This window comes from Anser cygnoides, chromosome 4 (assembly GCF_040182565.1).
Source record: "Anser cygnoides isolate HZ-2024a breed goose chromosome 4, Taihu_goose_T2T_genome, whole genome shotgun sequence".
Taxonomy (NCBI): Eukaryota; Metazoa; Chordata; class Aves; order Anseriformes; family Anatidae; genus Anser; species Anser cygnoides.
In genome coordinates, this window is record NC_089876.1 from 33524161 (window position 1) to 33547148 (window position 22988).

The 22988-nt window shown below is 40.3% G+C and overlaps 1 long non-coding RNA gene across 3 annotated transcripts; it reads right to left on the reverse strand.

The window, feature by feature from the left end:
- Positions 1–258: 258 nt before the first annotated feature.
- LOC106038684 (uncharacterized) lies at positions 259–21663 on the reverse strand. 3 transcript variants are annotated; one of them, XR_007167320.2, is made up of 6 exons: positions 17913–18090; positions 17398–17582; positions 9699–9788; positions 8906–9117; positions 1835–1918; positions 259–1068 (listed from the first exon to the last, which is right to left on the reverse strand). It is a non-coding gene; the product is annotated as an uncharacterized lncRNA (long non-coding RNA). The 3 variants fall into 3 exon arrangements; XR_010831070.1 differs by lacking the exons at positions 8906–9117; positions 17913–18090 and adding an exon at positions 21085–21663; XR_001208772.3 differs by lacking the exon at positions 8906–9117.
- Between the last annotated feature and the right edge of the window lie 1325 nt (positions 21664–22988).

The window sequence follows — 22988 nt, forward strand, 5'->3', positions numbered from 1 at the left end:
AGGCAGCTGCCAGGCTGTCCGCAGTATGTGCCCAGGTGGCAGCCCATCATGCTGATCGTCTCTCTGCCTCCTCAGGTGCCTGAGCTGTCTGGGGACTTTCTTGGTCACAAGCTGGGTGTGGGAAAATGCCTTCGTTCCTCTTTGCACTCACACATCTTACTCTGTGAGTGGTTCTCTTGGAATTATATATAAACGTGCTAGTATTTAAAATGCAATAATAATAAAATCTTATAATAATACAAATACCATGTATACATTATGTGTATCTAACATATTGTCTTAATATTTAATTTAGCTAACTCATTTAATATTTAATTTATTAATGTAGCAATATAAATACAAATATTATTAAAGGCAATAAAGAAAATAGTACTTGTTATTTTTCCATTCATATTTTCACTCATCTCATTACTCATTTACTGCTCACTTACTCACTGGGACAAAAATTGATTAAGTTGAGACAGGCAATAAAGAAATGTACATCTGTGAATAGAAACCAGACTCATGCCCCTGATGAGGTTAGCAACACACTGCACTGTCATAAAACAGAGATTATAGTTACCCTTAAGTCTTGTTTTTTGGGAAGCAAGGAGGGAAACACATAAGCACAAAGTGTATAACATAAAACTGAAAATCCACAGATATGTCCTACTAGCAGGGCAATACATGACGTTGCCATCCTTGGCAGGGAACAGTGCATAGCCCTGAAGATGCAGCAGTCATGGACAGCTCATTACAGCACAGGAAATGCAGTCACCCAAAGAAACAAGGAGATATCTTGGAATGGGCTGTGGAAACTTTTCTTTCCACAAATGTTGACTGTTGTCAGTACCATCTAGTGAAAGAAAAAAAAAAGAAAGAAAAAAAAAAAGCAAGTGGGCTCAGAGGCAGAAAAGACAGAGTGCTCTATGCACGGTCTATGATTGCTTCACCCCTATCCTTCCTCAGTGAGGCAAGAGGATATTTTTCCCCCTTCATGGCTTCTGCTCAGCATGATGTAGTGAGATGGCAATATTGTAGTCGCACAGGTCCTGGCTCCCATTCTCTCTCTGCTGAAACTGCCATCACCTGCAGAGCGAAAAGAGCACAGAGCAAAATATAAAAATCTCTTGGGTGAGCTGATGACTGGAAAGGGTTTCATCTCTGGCTGCCTCTGCAGGGTACAGTTATTCCCCTCAGTCCAGTTATTCCCCTCAATGTGGCACGTTATCTTTCATCCTTTCATCCTACTCTTATTTTCTTAATATTTTGCCTGCTTCTCTCAGTACATTAGTCCTGCTTGCTTTTATACCTAGGACCTCTAGTCAGCTTAATTTGTCCTCTTTGTCATTTTGCTTAGAAAAGCACCTCAGAATTTTCTCAATTTATGTATTTCCAAGTATGGTTCACTATTACAGTATCTATTATATTGAGGTTGTATTGTCCTTACTACCCGCAAGGTATGTAAGGTTTCATTCATTTCAAATCTTTTATAATGGCCTAATTTCTTGAATGGATTGGCAATAAATTTCATTGCTAATAAGCCTGAATTTCAAAGCTGCCAAAGGCTTCATACAATACTAGCCTGGTATAGCTTCAAATTTGTTTTTTTCAGACCCATATTTTGCAGAATACCTACTGCACAGACACATGCAATAACTTCACAATTACTAGGTTGTGTTCTTTCATTCCCCCCACTATTTCCCCCTTTTCTTTCCCTTGACGTCATCCCATGACCCAAGGGCAAATGACTACTTTGCACCAGTACTTGCCAACCAACATTGTAAAAGATGCCCTGTTGGTCTGAGAGGAGGCATATTCAGGAGGTAGGGTTCAGATGCTCACTCTTACTTACACCAAACATGTTCAGTGTAACTAAACCAAGTTTAGCGTTATTATTCTTGATTCTCAGAAGGGCATATGTGACCAAAATCAGCTCCTGTGAGTACACAGAATAAAATACACAGTTAATTATTATCTTCATATGAAACAGCTCAGACTGGCACAGCCGCTTTAATTTCCCCTCCTGTAGTGTAGAAGAATAGCCTTCATAAATAATACAAAAGCCTCGGTGGGGCTATCACAAGTAAAACATTTCAAATAAACCCCAGAACTTTGAACAGTACCCTTATTTGTGACACATGACATGGCATGATATGGACATAAAATACCGGGGGTGTATTTCACCATCAAGTCCACAGTGGGTTATTAAAGAGGGCTGCTTCCTGATTGTTTTGCTACAATATAAACTTGTAAAAGTACATTAGCTCCTCATCAATTTGCAGTTTATTTCTGAATGTTTCCCAGTGATGTTCCCAACAGCAACATGGGGAGGAGTGAAATGGCCATAGGGATTTCACAACAAATCCTTTGCAGAGACAATAATAATTTCCAATATGTACATTTATTTACTTCCATCATAATTGTTACATCTGCTTTACTGACACTAATTAATTAAGCCTCATTTAATTCATTGTGCTCTCTGAGGAAGGTGATGTTGACATTTTGCGGCTAGCAATGCAGACAGATCTGGGGAATGCAAAGCTCCTGGCGGTGCCTCTGATACGAACTCCTCCAGCTCTCTGTACCCATGCCCGTGTGTGTAGACTCCATGAAAATGGAGCACCCTGGACCTGATCTTTCAGCATTCCTGAAGTCCAGAAATTGACAAAATAACTATTAATGATGAAGTTACAATCCATATTCTGAGTTAAGTAAACCCTAAACCCAGAAATAAATATATGTAGATAGCATACCTTGAATTTCCTCTCAGTACTCTCAGTGAGACCTGCTCCCCTATTTATTTGCTCATTTAGAGTTACATAAACTTGCCTGGGTCGAACTCAGATGTGATGGGAGAGATCTTCTGTTCTGGATCAGCTTAACATCAGCCCCCATGCCTGCCTTGCACATCACTCCTGTGTGTGGCTGCATGCCTTGTTTTACACAGAAGGGCAATCATGCATACAAATGCTGCTATAATTTATCCCAGAGTTGCTGAGCTGTTTACACAGGCCACTTTCCATCTATCCCTCACAGTCCACATCCTACAGAGGTGTTTTCTCTTGTTCCCAAAATATTATTCCTCATTAATTAAATTTTGGTAAAACAGCTGTATCATTGAGAACTGGAGATTCTTGATCTCCTGATAGGCTCTTTGCGGTTAGGAAAAAAAATCTTATTATTTTCCACACAGCAATATTACCTGGTGATTTATTGTCAAAAGGGCACATGTTTACCACTGCTAGTCTATGCTCTGACTTGAGTTTGGCCATAATACCTTTGTAAGCTATCATTTTACAAGCAAAAGCTGTACCTTTCCTCCTGAAAGCTATTTCCAAGAACACTTCCTTTAAAGAGAAGTTCCTCTGTAATTGCACAGCTTGCAAGTCCTGCTCCCAGTCTGGCTTTGCTGATTACAGCACCGTTATGCCAGGCATGAGCAGGAGGCTCCCGATTGTTTCCTGCGGCACGATGTCGCATGCATTAACCATATCCTTGGCAACAGGGGGCTGCCCTACGGCCACTTCAGAAGGAAGAAATAAAGTGAATCAGAGTAAGCCATAGTCCCTGCAAAAAGGGGGAAGAAGAAAGGACAGAAAGAAAGGAACAGCCATGAAGTGGGGTCTGGGAAGATCAGGCACTGGTTTGACAACAACGACGCAATGAACTGAAATCCAAAAGATTAGTTGTCTACTTTCTAGCTGCACCAATAGTCATTTCTCTGCTAATTACCTTCCCTTTTGTGGAGGCGGTACCGTTAGCAGTATCACAGCGGTAGTGCCGTTGTACTCATGACAGTCTTTGGGTATGCATGAGGGAAAGCTTACACAATGAGTACGTTCGGGGTACATGCCACAGGATCAGCCACCAGACAGATTTCAGGAATGAGTCTCAATGCCTGAGTTTACTTTGTGTTGCTTGCAAACATCTCAGCTCTTGCATTTGGCAGAAAAAAAAAAAAAAAAAAAAAGCACTGCATGTAATTTTCTGTAATGCTCCACGCAAAAACCCCATCAGTGGTTCATGGACAGCAGCACGGTACTTCCCCCAGCTTGAAATGCTCTCCTGTTCCTGCTGCCCATCCAGACGGAGAGGTTCTCCGAACAAAAGCCTGGTACAGCGAAGGCATGTCTGACTTCTCCTCCAGCCACTTCAGGCCGCAGATACTTGTCTCACTTTCTGCTGACGGCAAACCAGTCTTTGAAGGGCATAATCAGAGGCTTGTTAAAACACAAAAGAACCCCTTTTCGCATGCTGTCACTCTGTCCTTCCTGCAGAGCAAATTATCAGCAAACACTTGCCAACACTTGACTGCAGGTGATTACAAGAAATAAGAAATATTTGGTCTCTTTGAATGCCTTCTGTCTCGGTCCTTACCCAGGGTGCCGCTTCCACTTGGAAATGTTTTTCACCGCTGTTATCCAAAGCCAGCAGATTATAATAAAAAGGGCTGATTATGTAAAAACAAAGTGACATTGGGCTGTCAAAGCAAAATATCCTCACCACAAATCACAGCCTGGGCCTTGTGCCCGCAGCTGGATCGCAGAGCAGCAGGAATGCCTTTGTGGAGCCGGAGCATGCTGCCAAGCATCCCACTCAGCCCTCTGCCCAGCACTTGGTGGTGGGAGCAGGTCGGCACCTCCACACCACACAGCCTTCACTCCTGTGCACTGCTCTCTCCTGGATCAGAAAGGGCACAGGAGATGGATAAGGAGTGTGAGTAGGATATGTGTGGTGTTAATGTAAACAGTCTGGAGCAAAGCACTGCCCCACAAACGTGTTTGATGTGTAATAGAAGCCATGCTCCTCTGCATGAATAAATTGTAGCTCAGCAAAAACCATAGACTTTTGCTAAGGGTTTGAATTTTATACATAGTTCTTTCTCCTAGATCATGTTTATATATAAAATAATAAAAAGAAGAATATATGATTACGTGGATTCTTTTTCTTTACATGAATGCAGACACGCTGCCACTAGCCACAAGCTTCATTTTACACCACGTCAAAGGGAGCAGCCTTCAGTCCTTTGCCTTTTACTCCAGTTTAGGACTGACACTACCACTGATAATTTCAATAGAACCTATTACTGAAAAAACCCTGTACCTCCTGCTACATAACCAGGACAGGGTTCCACTCACCTAACGTTAGCTGTCTAAGACTTGGGCACTTAGGCTAAAGCTGCTTGTTTTGGCTTTTCCTATAGTGAACGGAAGCCAGATATTTCTCCCCTGTGCAAATGTCCCCTTCATAGCATGGCTGTAACACGGGGAGCTCTCTAGAGGTACCTATTTTTCTACTTATTCCAGTGGAGGGAAGTAGATAATCCTTGACTCCTAATCAGCTGAAGCTGGTTAATTATGATCTTAAATATTGAATTACTACAGCATCTTAATCTGATGTTTTATTGGGTAATTTTGTGAAATTTCTCCCCCCATTTTATTATAAAAGTGTACAGAAATGTGTAAAAGCATTCCCTCTTGCAGGATAAGGTTTTAATTTTAATTTTGATAGCATCAGTAACAAAAACTATAATTTCAGAAAGGCTGCTATTACTGTCAGCATAAAGTCAGCAGTCAGTTTTGGGTTGGAGAGTTTGGTTTTTAGTACAGCTTATTACTAGAATGAAGATGTGGCTTTGATAAATTAGGAACACAACCAAACTACAAATCAGAGATCTTGCTGACTTCCAAAAAACTCCTCCTTGTCTTGCAGTCAGCTGAATTCTTTTTCTCTACTCCATTTATTTATTTATTTTTGGAACTCCTGGCAATTTCTACTCTAGCTGTGCTAGTTAAGACGATTGGTATCTGTAGGTTACTGCCAGAAGGAAAAAAAATATAGACTTTTATTTCAGAGAAGCCCTGTAACGAAGAGGATCTGGAGAGATCATCATCCTGTAGTAAAGCAAATGACTTGAGAAGAGCTGGGAAATGCATTCTGAATACCAACATTCTTGGACAAGATCAGGGCTCTGAAAGGTCACTGTGTCATGAAAAATGGGGTTCATGGAAAAGGTGGTAAACCCACTTTTTTATACGGAATAAATCTCTTAAAAATGGAGAGTGAATGAGTTTAGATAAAATTCAGAATAAATACCAGAAATTCTTTCTGGAAAATTCTAAAGAGACAAAAAAAAAATAAATCCAAAATTATTTTGATCCCGGAACATAAGCATTCATTGCAGAGGATGGGTTATCTGTATCTCTTCTTCAAAAAGTGCCCAAGTAAGTGATCTGAGATGTTAGAGAATCCATGATGTGGTTCTCTCTGGACCACTTGCTCTTACTTGAAAATTGTTCTGAATTATGTAGGCAGAAACTAAAACCTTTATCTTCTGCAGCTAAGCAAGTAAAGTTATATTTATATATCATAATTGTAAACTGAGAAAAATGAGTTTGTTTTAAAGTGGAATGGATTTTGTCAGAATCTCAAAACCTTTTCTGAAGCTGAATTGTCATCAAACCGCACTAGTTCTTTGTGATTATGCAAAGAGCAAACTGCTTTTTCAAGCTAATGTTAGATTGAGGTTTATGCTCTTTAATTGCCTGCTTGTAAAGGAAGAGTACTAGGACGTGTTAGAGAAAACAAACCAGATTATGGTCTTGCACCCTTTGATTCACCAGAGCCAGAAGGCAATAGGGCCCCGGGTTAAGCTAAAGAAGAACATGAAAAGTATGTGGTACCCACTGGCAGATGTACCATAGTGAGTGTGGTGAGTAAGCAGCCTGCTGACCTAGGTGAAAGAGCTGTCATCCAGCCAGATCTGAGACTGTACATGCACATGTGTGTTACAAAATCAATGCCAAGCTCAGTGGCAAAAAAGCCCCACCCGATAGTTCGTAGGCCTGGAAATACCCATTTTTCTGTGACCCCTGGCGGTAAGTCTGACTGACGACATCTTGGAAAAAGCAGCAGCAGATCTAAAGTCCCACCTTCTTGTTTCCTAAAATTGTTTGTTCAATACAGCAAATAAAGGAGAGATCACAATGGTCTCTGGCCTTTCTGATAGTGTGTGGCTGCTTTCCATGCCATATCCTATAAAAAAGATGGTCCTCGCCCTGCCAGCTTTCCCTAGCTCCCACAAGACATGCAGGTCACTGTCACCTTGTTCCTGGCCAATATCAACCAGATTTTTGTTTTTGAAAATAAGATATGGCAGAGGTACTCAGTGAACTGACTTTCACTGCCCTAACTAATATTTTCAGGTGGTATTACGTGCATCCTCCTCAGAGCCTCATATTGTATACAGACACATAAATTTTAAAGAGAATCATGACACTATATTTTCCCCACTTTGTGATCCATGGGATGACACGTTTACTAAAACTATTCCTTTGTCTGTTTTAGTTATGAGTTGTGGGCTGAAATGTCTTTAGAATCTCTTCAGGAGCTTGCATGCGCTTTCTCTAAAACTGATAGATGCTCGTTTCTCCTGCTTTACTCTGAAAGCTCAAGCTGTAAATCTGTAAAATGTGATCTCCTGAAATGGGGAGGGAGGACATACAGTACAGTAAAACTGCTTCTATTTGTTTCAACCTCTTCATTACTACCTTTCTTTTCTATTAAGAAAAATCGATATTCTGTTATCCCTGGTCAGTAGTAGATCTCAAACCAAATCACTTCTCAAAAGCAATTTTCCATTTATAGTCTGGCATAACCTTTGCCCATGTAACCCCCAGCTCTGTCCCTCTCCAGGCAGCACTTCCCGCATTGGATCCCGCATCAGATGCCTCTGGTGGGGCAAGGTTTAACACCTGAAGGCCACTGAATCAACCTTTACAGCATTGTTTTGCTGATACAAATCCCTTATCACTGATGGGTATTTTAGCTGTTACAACTTACACCTGTAATTCCTGTTTACTGAAGAAGGAGTGTGTTTTAACCCCATTGGTGTAACTTCTGACTTTCCTTAACTCTTCCTTTTTTAATTTTTCACCTATTTAAAAAACAAAGACGCAATTAAAGATTCACCTGTGACCCAGGCAGAAGATTAGGCAGAACATTTCTCTGGTTATATCCCACTGCTGCCAAAGCAGTATGAGATGTAAGGGAGGAGCAGTGTGTGTCTAACAGCGCCTCAGGAGCTGGCAAAATGTCAGGTGTGCCAAGATATGGAGGGCTAGGCCCCATAGCTCTGTCTTACCAGCAGTAGTTAACTATTCAGGACTCTAAGAAAAAGTGAACACAGTCTTTTGATGTTGCTTCCCAAGTACAAACTCTGCTTCTTGACTTCGAAAGGTAGCAGAGAATAAAACTTGTTCCTATTCAGACTGTCATGTTCCACAGCAGCAGCTACTGAAAGCTGTAATTTCCATCACTGGAGTGGGGGGCTGGTCCACCTGTGTAGTCCTTGGTAGCATCTCATACCGAGTGGACCCCAAATGTGTACCAACATATTGTAAACATCTGTCCATGTTCCAGAGCAGCTACTCAGCAGCTAGTGGGACCAAACCAAAGAAAACTATTAAGTAATTGGAATTGAGGCTATACAGGCAATAGGACTGTTTTAGCATCAAATTGTAGCACAATTTGTAATAATCCAGAAACAGAAACTCCAGCTACTGGGACCATAACAAGATTTTCTCAATGTTTTCACCATGGAGAAGCTTTGAAGAGAGCAAGATAAAATAAAACAGGAAGAAAGAGGAAGCTCAGACTGTGCCATGTGCAAAGGCATGTACACAACACAGGGCTCCAGGAGAGATGTTTTCCCTTGAGGAATTTCTGATACATTTATTGTTGGAAAAGCTGAAAGAAACAGGAGAGCTCAGACTACAATTTTGACTAGCATATATCTCAACTCAAACTATTTCTAAGCAGATATATGGTATTTAACTGTGAAATGAGCTGCATTGCTGATATTCTTTTAAATTTAGAACTAGAAAAATGTGAAATCCATTAAGCCAAGGCAAGTACTACTTACTTTATACTGCTGCTTACTTTAATATGTTAGCATGGATCAGCACAAAAGATAATATCAATTGCTCCTTTGTTGTAAGTGAGAGGAGTTTTTTTGCTTCACTTTCCGAAAGTAGCTGCTTTTTGCAGAATGGAGACACCAGGACTAGGCAGTTGGTAAGTGGCAATCAGCTGCAGTTAGGTTTTGCTACAATGATTACTTAATCTTCTTGGCATCTAAGGACAGAAATTCACAGGGAGAAATCCAACAGTTTTTAAGATGGGGTGAAAAATTCCAACCTCACATTGTTGCAGAAGAGGAGAAAGTCTATGGGTGCCACTGGAGTTACAGTGACTTGACAACAGTTTAGACAGAAGGCGATGCATCATGTTTAAACCCTTGAAATTAGACAGTAACAGCAGGACTCCATTTAACAGGAAAGCTGCAGCTTTCTGTCTTCTGATACATACATAAATCAAGCCTTTTATCCCACGTTCATCCTGCCTTGCTGTGACGCTTGACTAAGCTTCCCAAGGTGAGTGCCTACCAGCCCCAGACCCCATCTGTACGTGGTGCAAACTGGCGGTGGCAAGAAGCAGCTCAGCCCAGCCAAACTGTGCCTCTGCAAACATTTCTCTCCCTCACTGCCAGTACAAAGAAGTCCTAACCTGAGCACTTCAGCTACATGTGTGCAGTTAGATAGGATGGCTGCAGGGATCAGCAAGTGCAGGATGCAGTGGATAGACCCCTGGGCCAGGGGTGGTGTTAAGCCTGGGATGGCAAAGAGCAGCACAACATAGCACCATGCGGGTGTTACCTCTGTAGAGGCTCCCGTTCCACGTCCACGTTCAGCGTGCAGAGAACAGGATCAGAAGTCTCTTCACCTCTAGTACGGCTGAGTCAGCCTCTGTTGAAAAGAAAATATGCATGAATTTGCTTCTTGCAAACAGCCTCCTGCTAATAGGAAACTATTTGTGACGTCTCTGGCTCTAGAGAAGTGCCAGGCACAATTAATATTGTTTAACAAAGCATTTGGCTTGCCTCTGATGAACAAGAAAGGTCAGAGGCTGGAGACCTATGTTGAAAGCTAATTGCTGAAGTTTTTTGTCTGGCTTGTGTTAGATACTTGGCTCCTGCTATACAAGTTAGAAAGTGCAGAGGGCCCTAAGTGCAATATTTTAATTTAAGTGCTTACAGTACAAGAGAGAAACAATTCACTGATCGTCTCATTAGAGGCTTAGCTATTTACATCTGGACAGCTTTTTGTCTTTGATCTTTTAAGAAAAATGAATGGAAGTTTAGGACATGTTTATTTACTTTTGTAAAGGCCTGGATCCAAGCAAAACACGCTTATATCTGGGAAATAACAATGAGAGGTTGTAAATGTATTAAATACCTCTGACTAGCACTAGATACCGTAACGGAGATTTCCAAGGTTAAAGAATTCAAGAGTGCTGACTCCTGGTTTCCATTTGACTCCCATTAAAAACCTCATTTCTATGCTACTAAACTAAACAATATACTTCTCCCTGTGGGCACATGAATGAGCTATATCGTCATTGTTTGGTTTTTATTTTTTCCCCTTCTAGTCTTTCAAAAAACTGCAAGCATTTTACCCTCAAAATTTCATGAGTAGAGAAATCTCTGCTCCCATCTATTGGTGAGCAAGAGAAGAATGCCCATAAAACTAGTTAATCTGTTCAGTTATTCATCCAGATCACTGGAAGGACAGATAATACAGAGAGGTAGGGGCTCTCTGATACCACCTGTTAGTTAACAAAAAATATGGCCTTTCTATGTCTTTCACTACTCACTCCTACAGTGGCATTTTGGGGAGATAACAGTTACATTTAAATAAGCAAAGCCCTACCACTCTTAGCCTTTCATACTGGCAGGACTCCTCTGTAAGAGCTCTGGCAAAGGATTTAACAAGTAGCCTTGATGGAGAGACGTGGTCATGATGGAGCTGAACACAGGGAAGTTTTTTTTACTCAAACCATCAGTAACAGCAGCAGAACTCAGACATTATCACTGAAAACTCCTTTACTGAGCCATGAAATAGAATGAGATCTTTAGATGGGGCTTTAGGAAGGGAATTCAGAATATAACAGTGTATGGATTTGCAGGGGGTTGGAAACAGGCCTGCCTAAGCAGGATTCAGAGTTCTGAAGCTGCAGTGTCCAAATACTGCTAAACTACAGTGAAATTTAGCAGATAGGGAAGGAGAAATGGTTTTCAGAAAGAATGCATGCCTACACAAAATTCACAGCATCAGCTGGCGACCAAGACAAGGGACAATTGCCAAAGGTACTAAATGAGTAGATGGTTTTATTTATTGTGCATTGTTTCTCAGAAGTTAATGGTATCTTTGCCTTGCCATTAATGAAGGCCTCTTTGTCCAAAGAGTTTCATACTTGCAACTATTGCCTGAAGGTGCTTGGAAAACACTGCGGGTTGGAAGTGAGACAATGCTGTATGCTAGTTTTGAAGGGAGGGAGTCATATTTTGAACACAGCCTTGTCGCTAGCAGGAGCTCTAGCTGGGTTCTCGGTATTCAAACATTAGATGCGGTGGCAATATCCCAACTAGGTGGAGCAGAAAGCAGTCAAAAGAAAGTAAATTACTGAATTCATATGGAAGGCCTGAATTTCTGAGCTCATCAGCTTCTTCACTTGAATTTTCTCAGCATCTTAATCTTAAATGAAGCCTCACTGCTATTGTTAGAAGCAACATTCAGTTCTTGCCATACTCTCATCGGTGGTCATTGCTATTCTGAGACCATTAGGAAGAGGTGCAAGCATGGTAAGGAATGTAAAAGAGGGCTGGGGGTAAAAGATGTTGCTGAATAAATCAATACTGGGATGAATACAATTCTGAGACAGAATATTATTCAGCAGAATAGTTTATCACTAAAAACTGGCATGCTGCAGTTGAACTGAGATTTTCTAAAGAAAAGTGCATCTACAGACAGCTGACAGATGAGTTCACATTATAAAAGACTGTTCAGGAGTTCATCCACTGAAAGGGCATTTATGGGCTTTACTTTCTCACGGTCCCACTCTGGAAAGAGTTACTCTGCTTGTAAGAGTTACACAGCCCATGCATATCCTCCTATTGTTTCAAGTTAAGGGAACATCAGCTGTTTTTTTCTATTGTGAACAGGGGCAACGATGGAGGGCTAATTGGTTCTGTTCAGCTAAATGTCTGTTTTATGAGGCCAGGCTATTGCATGCACCGATGCTGGACAATGGGACAACAGTCTGAATCTGTGATCTCAGTTAGACAATGAGCATTTAGGCCACTTCTGAGGGATTTGGCAACCAAACTCCTTGTTCCTTTTTCCACACAATTAAAAAAAAAAATAAAAAATTAGGTAATTTATAGTGGATAACGATTATCCATGGTTTGGAAGGAATTTGTCTGACAAAACCTCCTTTGCATCTATAGCACAAACTGAGTTTACTGGAAACTTGTTATCAGCCAGAGGAAGCAAGCTTACAACAGAAATTTTAAGGTGCACATTATTTGTTAATTTGTCAGTGTTAGATACAGACAAGGATACATAAGGGCCATTCCAAGCAAGCAAAATTGCGGTATTGCTAAAGAAAATTTGTGCATCTCTACCACTTGATGAGAACATAGTGACCAGGTACAGAAACACTTATTTCCAAAATAATGGACTCCCGTTCTTTTGTTGTGGCTTGCTTGTCATTTTAAAAAGGCCAGTGATCATGTGCCAGATTCTCCAAGAGGCAGTCTCTGGGTCTGCTGGAATCACACTTTACTACCTCTGTGACAAAAAAAAACGAATACTACATAAATGTCAAGCAGCCAGCTGATTCTGTAGCATTGGGTGATATGTTTATTCCAGTCTCCCTTTCTTTCTTGTTGAGATGGATGCTTGAACAGCACAGGCAGGGTCCCAGGGATGTTGAGAGGCAGAGGTGAAATAGTATATGCAGCCAATTCCTTAATCATGACCTTTCTAATTTAATGAAGAAAATTAAAGTAGCCCTGTGGTTGTTCTAGTCTGTACAAGACCCTTATTTAGAGCAATACTACCCCCCAGAACAGGGGAAGTAGGAAGGTGGTGCGGGTCACCTCTGAGCACCTGCCTCTGAGGCAGATGATTCGGAAGATTAAAGCTTGCTCTTAATATAGAGCCCCAGAAATAGTATCATAGTTTAACAGGACAGAAAACATAAAGGGCATTTTACAAATATGCTGCCATAAGACAATCATGTTATTGGTTAATAGAAATTTTTTTTTGGCTCGGGAGGGAGAGGATCAGCAACCTATGAAGCTGGGAGTTCACATGCTGTTTGAAGACAATGGATTTGTCTTTCTGTAAATTTAGGTCACTGGCAGAATATGTTCTTTTTTGGTTTTGCAGGGGTACAGTTTAAAAACATGTAAGGAGTTAGAAAACAAAGGATGGGGTTGGAAGATTATTTTATGTAGCACGTTTCATAGAGGCCCCTTTCCGGGAAAGAAAGGAGTGCATCATAGCTCATTATGCAAGGTAAATACAGTGCTTCCCTAATGCGTCTTGTTTTTTGTTGGTTTGTTTGTTTCCCTGACATGCCATATCTGTCCCTTCAGCTGCCCCTCCTGCAGCCTTAGTCTCTTCTGTGTCCCCCAGCCCCTGGGAAGCAGGGCTCAGCCCATGGTAGGGTCGGTGCCTGTGAGCCTGCACTGTCCCCAGGGCTCCTGGGCAGAGACCTGGCCATTTAGGGGTGCTGCAGGGTTTTCTTCCAGCAAACTTTTGAAACATGGTTTGAATTTTGGGTAGTCCTGTGTGCACACAAGCAGTTGGACTTGATGATCCTTGCGGATCATCAGGGTAGACACTTCCAACTCAGGATATAACTGTATGAATCCCCTGGGAAAAAGAAATAAACCTTAAAAATATCTGAATATACTCATTAATAAAAATATTGTTTGCTTTTAATGTGTTCTTTCATTTTTTTGTGCCATACTGTGTGTGCATCAGCATCGAAGTTGCAGCCAGGTATTTGGTTAATTCCAAAATTGTCATGAATTTGAAGCATCGGTATCTATCTGAAAAATCAAATGTTGTTTCCTTTAGTTTATATCGTTACTCTGAAAATTCTAGTGATCCCGGTTATGCTGGAGAACATAAAACCATGGAGCTCTGATCATACCAGCCTGAAATCCAAGCAGCCCCTGGCTTAGGAGGGGTCTGGGACACCCTTCGTTTTCTGCCTTCTACAAAGGAAGGGCCTCTTGAGGGACTGTAACAAACGTAGTCTCACTTAAAAGCCCCTTTTGAAAATTTAGTGAGCTCAGTCTTAGAAAGAGTTAACACTCAGCTCTTTTTACCCTATGGCAGTTGCAGGATCTCATTGCTTATAACCATCATAATTTCCAGCTTAAATTTAGTTATAGGCAATTTATCCCTGCTTGTTTCTAATACCAATGTTGCTCTTAGGTTGCTGAAGTAGCATTTCTCCCTTGATACTTATCTCCAGAACATATTCAGTGACAATGACTATAACCCCTCTTAATTTTGTTAGGCTGCAGAGGCTGTGATCTTTGCTTTTCTCTTGTATAATAGATTTTCCACTCCTCCCATCATCCTACCAGCATTTCCAGCATCCATCTGAGATCATCTTTCTTAACCACAGATGGTCAGAATTTTGCACAGCCTTCCACGTGTAGAGCGCTCTTTTCAGGGCTTCATGCAAAGGTGCTAACACTTCCCTGTCTCCACCTGAAATATTTCTCCTGATGAATCCAAATGTCACATTTAAATTGGATTGTGTTATTGTATTTGTATGATTCCCTGCTGCCGAGAACTCATATTCTTCATGGGGTCAAGCAGAACACCTAGATCTTTTTCTCACACTTGCTGTAACAAGTTACATCAATGAAACAAATCACAAAAATCTTATAGACTGAAAACTGATTACCAAAAAAAACTTGTAAAATAGCCGTTTTTCAACAAATCTTTGGCAACCTATCTACTGAAACTGGAATTACATCTGGATGCAGTGAATGTGCATGAAGTGAATCATTTAATCAACTTGGTTAAAGAGGCAAAAAGTAAATGTTTGTCAGATATTATTGTGACTTGCGAACAACAACAAAAAACATTTTTATTACCACTTATTGTTTGTATTGCATTAATGCCAGGTAGCCTTCCACCAAAATGAAACTTCTATTGCACTGGGTCTCAAACAAACATAAATTAAAGCAAAACAAAAGACTCCTCAGCAGTGTACTCTAAAGTGGGGAAAAAAATAAATATGTCCAGAGAAGGTGGGCGTTTAAGTCTAGTAACAGTTGACATTGGAAATAATAACCACACCATATGGTTTCATTTTACAAATGTTGATGTGTAACCACTTGAAGCAAAAATGTATAGCAACTGTAAACAAATACAATACCATGTGAAATACTACTACTTTCTAAAAACACAGGACCCTTCTCGTCACAAACTTGCACAGGAACTCGAGCATATATTTTTGCAGATTAACTGTAAGTTTGGCTTGTCTCCCTGTCCTTTCCATTTTTGAAATGGAAAAGAGGATAGCTGGTGACTGCTCTCCAAACCACCTGAAAGCTGTGCATCCACACAACATACAGCCAGGGGGCTGAGCACCTTCCTTCACAGAGAAGCTGGGGATGAACTGGCTGCGTTATGAAAAGATTAGGAAGTACAAAGTAGGTATTAAAAAGTACATTGGGGGCAATTGGGGCTGCTGACAGTAGGAGGCAGAGAATGGTTTTTGTTTTAATTTGTAACTGGAATTTACGCTGAAACTTGTTCTACAAGAGCAGACATATTGTTTGAAAGACACTATCTCCTTGAAGATCTGTGTTACTCTCTTCATAATTACCCTCTGCAAAGGCTTAAAAAAGTCAGATGGAAGAAAAAAAATGGATTTAAAACTCACACAAAGCAGATTGAACTGAAGTCTGATTTAGAATCAGTTTAAAAGCTAACCATGCTACTGCCAAAGTTTCATGTCTTTGGAGAAAAGTGAACTTTCAGTAATTAGTACAATTGCTGAGATTTCAGAGATTCCCAGTGTGTGTGTGTGTATATATATATACATTTATATATATATATAAATAAAATTAAAGAGGAAACAAGAATCAACATTTTAAAAGTGTAAAAAGAATTTTCTTTGTTAGACTGACCTAAGGATGGTACTCTAAATACAATGTTGGAAGCATTGCTAAGAAAAACCTCTAGCACAGAAAAGTCCTCCAGCAAGAAACAGGAAATGGTGCTTTCAGCTAGTTATAATAACAAGTTATTCACAAGGATCTCTGACTTAAAGAGTTTATTCTTACAACCACTGTATTGCATAGTAATTCAAACAATAGCTCACTGCAGACACTGCTCTTTTTAAAGGAGTGCACCAAACTGGTACGGATCACCCCAGTGTGGTAAAAGAGAACTTTGTCCATCAGAGGGAAGGTGTCTCAGCAAAGGAAAACTGGTGATGCTCACTTGATTTATTCCAAAATAGTTGGGTCCGACTACCTAAAAGGCACCAGAGAGATGAGGGAAGGCAACCATCCCAGCTGGTGGATGATCTATATACGAAGACAGAAAGCAGTTACAAGCCTGGAGGCATTTTTCGGTAATTGTGCAAGGTACAGAATATGAAAAACATCCTAAAAAGAATGCCACAAAATCCACAGAAGATTGCTACATCTTACTTTCCATTTCAGAAAGGCAGAGACTGCGACAGAACAGAACTTAGTGGACTTTGAATAGACAACATTTATTTTTTTTGCCAGATTACAGGCTCAAAAGTTACTCATCTAGTCCAATGTAGTTACTTTTAATGAGACTATAGGTAGTTTAAATTGCCAATTTTCCATTAAATTATTTCATACTACCCCTTCATCCCTTAGCACAATTTGAAGTTTTGCCCATTTATAGACAACGTTGACAAAATTAGTGCAACATTTTGAGACCTATTGGAAAAAATATATATTATTTTTTTCCACTGTTCCAGAAGAGTTTCCAGACAGAAATGGCATTGCTTAGCAAGCGTCACATAAACCACTGGCACACTCTAATAGATTCCTCTCTGAAAGTCAACTTAATTAGGTCTAGATATCTAATTTGAAGAGTGGTTCCCATGAGAGGGTTACAGCCGTATGATGGCTTTCATCCAAGTTTGTTCATTACATATATGTAAAAGCTAGTGTAAATAAACTATTCCAAATAGAGATGACATACCTTCTGGATGACTGTCCTGGTTTCCATAAACTTCAAGTCATGCAGACTTGAACTAGCAGCTGACAAACTCAGCAAGGCTGATTTCTAATTAACTGTGGTAGCTGTCACACTGCCCACAGTGTAGAAATCACAATGATTTGCATAGAAATAGATTCAAAAATCAGCTCCTTGGCTTGGGGCAAACTCTAGACTACATGGCTTTCAGTCCCTTCATAGGTAGTTTAAATCTAGCTCAGGTGTACCTCGTTTATCTGCAGTCACATTGGATAATCCAGGTCCAACCATTACTCACCGTATGATATTGGCATAACCTGAGGAGAGCTGTGAGCCACTATTTCTGGAGGTGACTTCGCTGTGCCAAAGGATACTGCTGCCATTCCCAGTAGTGTGATTCTGAGTGATGATGAAGACCAACTCAAAGATATTCTCATACATTCAAACTAGAGCTGACTGCACACAACCAGGGGAGATATTTCTCTAAATGCAAGGACAACAGAGAATAATTTCAATACTGGATACTTCAGAAACACACAGAACAAAAACAAACAAACATAAAAAACCATTTTTATCTATTCTTTTAACACAGTTCTCTGAGCACAAACACGTCCATGCAGATGAGTCCAGGTAGCAGAGAGCCCAGGAAAACCAAGTTTTTTCTAATCAATTTGCAGGAAACACTAATGGTCTTTTTGCTGCTAATGCACTTGTAGCAGCCTCCTATCACCTTCTTATACCCCTTAGTTTTAGCTCCAGCCAGGCTTTGGCCTTCCCCATTTCACTATTAAGTACCCAAGCAAGTGAGCACACCCCTGCCCTTGATGGCCCATGCTTGTTTCTGCTTCTTGGGTGGTTGCATTTCCATTTCAGCCCATTAAAAATCTTCTTGCTTAGTCAGGAGAGCCTTCTGACATAGTTTTCTGTCTTCATGCACAAGGGCTGATTTGGTCCTCAGCTCTCAGAAAAATTCACCAGCTCTCTTAAGCACCTTTACCCCTTGTAGCAGCTTCCCAGAAGATCTTAATTAGCTAGCTAGGCTTGCCTGTGTAAATCATGATCTGATTATTCCTACAGGTGGTTCCAGTAACTTTTTAGAACAATGTTTGAGTTATCTGACAGGAAGAACAGGAGTTAGTTTTCCTGGATTTCTTTTACACTCAGCTTGTTTTTTATTCAAATTTCAAATATTCTTGCCTTCCTAATTTGAACCAAAATATCTGGACTAATAAGGATAATTAGATTTTTTTCTTTTTAATCTAACTTCTTGTAGTGAAATTTAACATTTTCAGAAAACAACATGAATTTTACAAATGAATCTGAAATGGCAAAATTTGAGCGCAACTCTTCTTCATGTCTAGCTGTTGCCACTACAATGGGCCCAGTAATAACTGGAAGGAAGAAAATTAAAAACAGTGAAAAAGCCAGATGTGCCTTTTGTCCCATATTATGCCTGTGGCTTAATACACAGCTGCATTGTGCTTAACTAAAAAGCAATAAAGGCATTGCAAGAAGTACCATGAATGAGTCAGCATTACCCCCTGAAGATTGGCTTAGTTACTGGAATCTTTCTGGTGGAAATGCTTGTTATTTCTTATATTCAGCTTTGTTTCCAGTGCTCCACATCCAGAAGTTCCCAGTTGGTTGGTACTGATGTAAAGAGCTACCAAAGGGTCTAGGCTGAGGTCATGAGCAAGATCACAGCCAAGTCCTAGCATTTCAGAAGTATATATGCACCACAGAGAGGGTAAACTCAGAGGATGTTGGCACAGCAGCAAAAACTCAAAGATGCCTGGTCTTAACCAGGGACTTTAAAGTTAAGAATAGTCTAGCTTGGAAAAAAACATGAGGGCACATGGTTAAAATGTGCAAAATGTGGACAAAGAAGACAGCACTGAATTATGTGCATGTCCTGGAACTTCTTGTACGAGGAATTTTGAGATACTGCAAGATATGAGACATTCTTGAGACAATTACGTTTCTCGTGTCTCTGCAAGGACTTAGGACTTGATCAGTTTAAATTTTGGAAGTTGCAGTTCCCTGGAGACAAGGTAACACATTAAGAACTGCTGCAAGATTGCTCTGCACTTTCTCGTCTATCAGGAATTCCAGTCTGAGTGCCAGAACAGTGGGATATATGACTGAGTCTGGTACTCAGTACATTGATATTAATCTTCCCTATTTCTGTTTGCTTTTGACCAGACCTGAAATTCCTGGTTCAAATTTTCCTTTTGTCGTTTGGATATAAATGTTGTAATAAAATGTCATTAAATAAAAAATAATAATAATAAAATCAGTCAAAAAAGGCAGGAAGGAAGATTTAGCAAATATGTTCAAAGTTTATTCTATTCCTTAGGGTCTGATATTTAACTTACTGTATATGTTTTGAGGAAGTATCCCAAAATACTTAAAAATCTTCATCATAAACACAGAGTACTGCAGGAAGTAGCAAGCTTATCAGAGATCTTTACATTGCCTACAGTATCAAATGTTATGTTCACAGGGAGACCGGACAAACAAATTGGCAGAATATGTCATTATAGTCTAGACTGAAAAGAAGTCCCCTGAAAAATTAATTTCCAAATATTCAATGCATCACATTTTATATATTCTATCTACAATAGTGCAGCTTTTCACACACCCTTACTTTAAGAAAAATACAGATAAATACTGTTGAAAATAGAAGGAAAGAAAAGGAATAGTTGTGCTCTTTTTTTATCTAACTGCATGCTTTCCCCAATGCAACTTGAAGCCCCATTCAGCAGAATATTTACATACGCGCCTATGTCATTCAGACTGCCCACACACTTCCTGTGCTCACTGGAGCTCGTCTGATGCTTTAAAATAGGTGTTGAAATGCACTATTGAATCAGAGCCATAAGATAGATTTCACTTTTTTAAGGTGGAGAATGAAGAGCTAGCTATTCCTCCCGGAAGCATCAAGAGTTTGTGAGAAAGGAGAAGATGCAGGAAACTTTGTGCACCTCTCCTTGTGGGTGATGCCAAGTTCACCACCAAACCTGAGGGATCAGAAATACTCAAGATAGTGAGGTGTGACATGACATCACTGTTTCAAGCATTCTGAGATCATTGGCTTTGTATGCATATGTTGAAAATACATGCATGAAAATACATCAAAGAAGTATGAAGGAAATATCAGTTTGCAAGATAGTCTCTCTTTTTAATGGGTTATTTGAGCTTTAGCCCATTTTTCATCAAAAATTTATGTCAAATTTGCAGGACAGGAGGATTTTATTAGTATTTTAGCAGAAATTTGTGTTAGATTTAAAAAGCCAGTGCCATGCTATCCTGTGCAGCATCATTCATTTCTTCTTTCTGCTAACTCTGGGTAAAGAATTTAATGACAAAAAAAAAAAAAATTTGATCTGATTTTTGTGAAACTATGACTCTCCTTACATACAGGACACTCACCAGGGCAGAGTATCCTTTTAACAAAAATTAGGAAAATGATTCTGAAACTGTTGAGATTTTGTACCGCGACAAATATGTCATACTGAAGGATATTGAGCATCAATAGTCATGACATCTATGGATTATCCTATCACGTGTTATCCCATTGCTTTTCAGGATATTTCACTGAATGAATGAGAACAAATCAACTGCAAACTCGCCCAGAGAAAACACACAAGCTGTAGCTGTCAGTCTCCAACTGCCAGTGACTGAGAGGGCAAAGGACCCCTATCCAGTGCCACCCCCAGTATTCCTTACGAGTGAGCTCTTTCTGCAGCCCTTACTTTTGTCAGCTCCTTTCTGAGAGCAGCATTAGAAGTTTCTGGTTTTCTCACTTAAAGTTTTCTCTGTATAGAATGCTTTCATCTGTCCATCCCCTCTCTGACAAATAGAAATGACCCCTGACCTCTGCTGCCAAATCAGACAGCCCTTCCTGTGATTGCTGAAAAAGCACCTTTACGGCTTTTGGGGGGAACCATGGTATATTTTAGGGAAGCCTTTAACATTACTTTACCTTGCACTGCAGAATCCCCATTGAACAGCAGCAGTAACATTATTTAGAATACTGTGAAAAGGAAGAACACTTCTAAATATCTTGAATGGTGGCTTGTTAAAGACTTGAATTTCATGATGTTGCCCCAGTCCTCTTTTTGTTGATATTTTTTGAGTCTTTTCCATAACTAGGGTGTTGCTGAAAAATAAATGTGAGATACAAAGAAATAAAATAGAGCAAGTAACAGGATCCTGCCAGCACTGACCAGCTTTGACAGCCTAGTGCACTTTTGAATTTATATTTTCAGCCTGTCCTTCTGTAAGTAGCCGTAGCTCTTTACTTTTATGCTTTAGCTTGCTCGTGCATCACTTCCATGCCCCGTTACCACCCACCTCACTGTTCTCTCTAAGCAGTTCCATTTGTACCTAAAGCATTGTGGAAACAATGGCCAGAACTAACCAGCCTGCCTGAAAGCATGACAAGCTATGTTTTTCTGATAGTGAAATGCTGGGTCAAATACTGCTCTTTGTGCCCATTACAACTGTGCGTTTAAGGAGAAGAATTCTTTTAAGAGTTGCTTTTGCCATTCTTGTGAGTTGGAAGCAGCAGTGGCATTCTGCTGGCTTCTGCTGTGTAATTTCAATATGCAACAATCTCTCCGAGTTGACTAATTTGGAATCTCTGCACGCTTTGCAGTTTCAAGATAATTTGATCTGAATTGCAGTTTCATGTAAATGTTTTGGCAGCAAGGAAAATATCCTCAGCATTTCCACTTACAACTTCAAACCCAGTAAGGATTTTACATGCCAGCAATAAAAGAGAGTGATAGGCAGGTTAAAAATCATTAGTTCCCCTCTCTGAAATGGATATTTTCCCACTGAAAGATTCGAAAACAAATCTACTTCCAACAGGTTATTTCTGTCTGAATGTGGTAGCAGCCACACCTGCGCCGCTCTCTTCTGCTGTGGGCAAGCACTGTCCAAGAAAGCTTGCAGGAATACAGACCATGCTCGCTTCACCCCACAGCTGTGGGGTAAACATGAGACGTGATGTCTGAAGTGTTAAATAACGGAAGGAAGTGAACGGAGAATGATAACAATAGTGACAGGGAAATTTCTCAAGTGGTCCGAGAAGGTAGTCTGGTGGAGGCTGGATATTTGATTATGCATGCTTTGGATACCCACTCCTCTCTATTTGAATAATACATGGGAACCAAGAGTTGTTTACTTTAAAATATCAAAATGACCACATTCTGAAAATAAAACCTTAGAGTTTCAACTCTGCCACCTCTAGCAAAGCCCAGTGGGAGGGATAGGATTGCTGAAGCCAGGGGAGGCCTCCCTTTTTGTATTTGTTATCATTGAACAAAATCTGAAGGCATCTTCCTTTGCAGAGAGCAGGAAATAATTTCTATGCAGCTCCGGGGCCGTGCAGAGGTTATGGTGCCCGTTTCACTTGCAGTGTTAAAAAACGCAATGCTTCAGGATCCCACAGGGGCTGCACTGAGTCACCCAACACCAGACAAGGGAAACAAAAGAGCACATGTAGAGCAGAATGTTTCCGACTTACTAACAGATGAAAATACAGTGCTCTTTAGCCATCTCCTCTCTCTGATGCTCTCAGATTCAACTGGTTATTTTCCACTACTGGGGAGATTTCCTAGGGATACATTTGAGAGGGCATAAGGCAGCAGACCAACAGTTCCAGCCAAAGTGTTCCTGTTAATTGGCAATTGCTTTGGAAACCTCAACACGAACATTATGAATCAATGTATTTTCAGCCTCTGCTCCAAATCTGCTTGAAATTAGGAGCCTAAAGCTTTATGGCGATAAACTCTCTATTGAGAATGACTAGTGTACGTGTTGTCTACATGTTAACAAATGCAACCAGGCTTCTGCATTTCTCTGAAAAACACCAAGTATGGG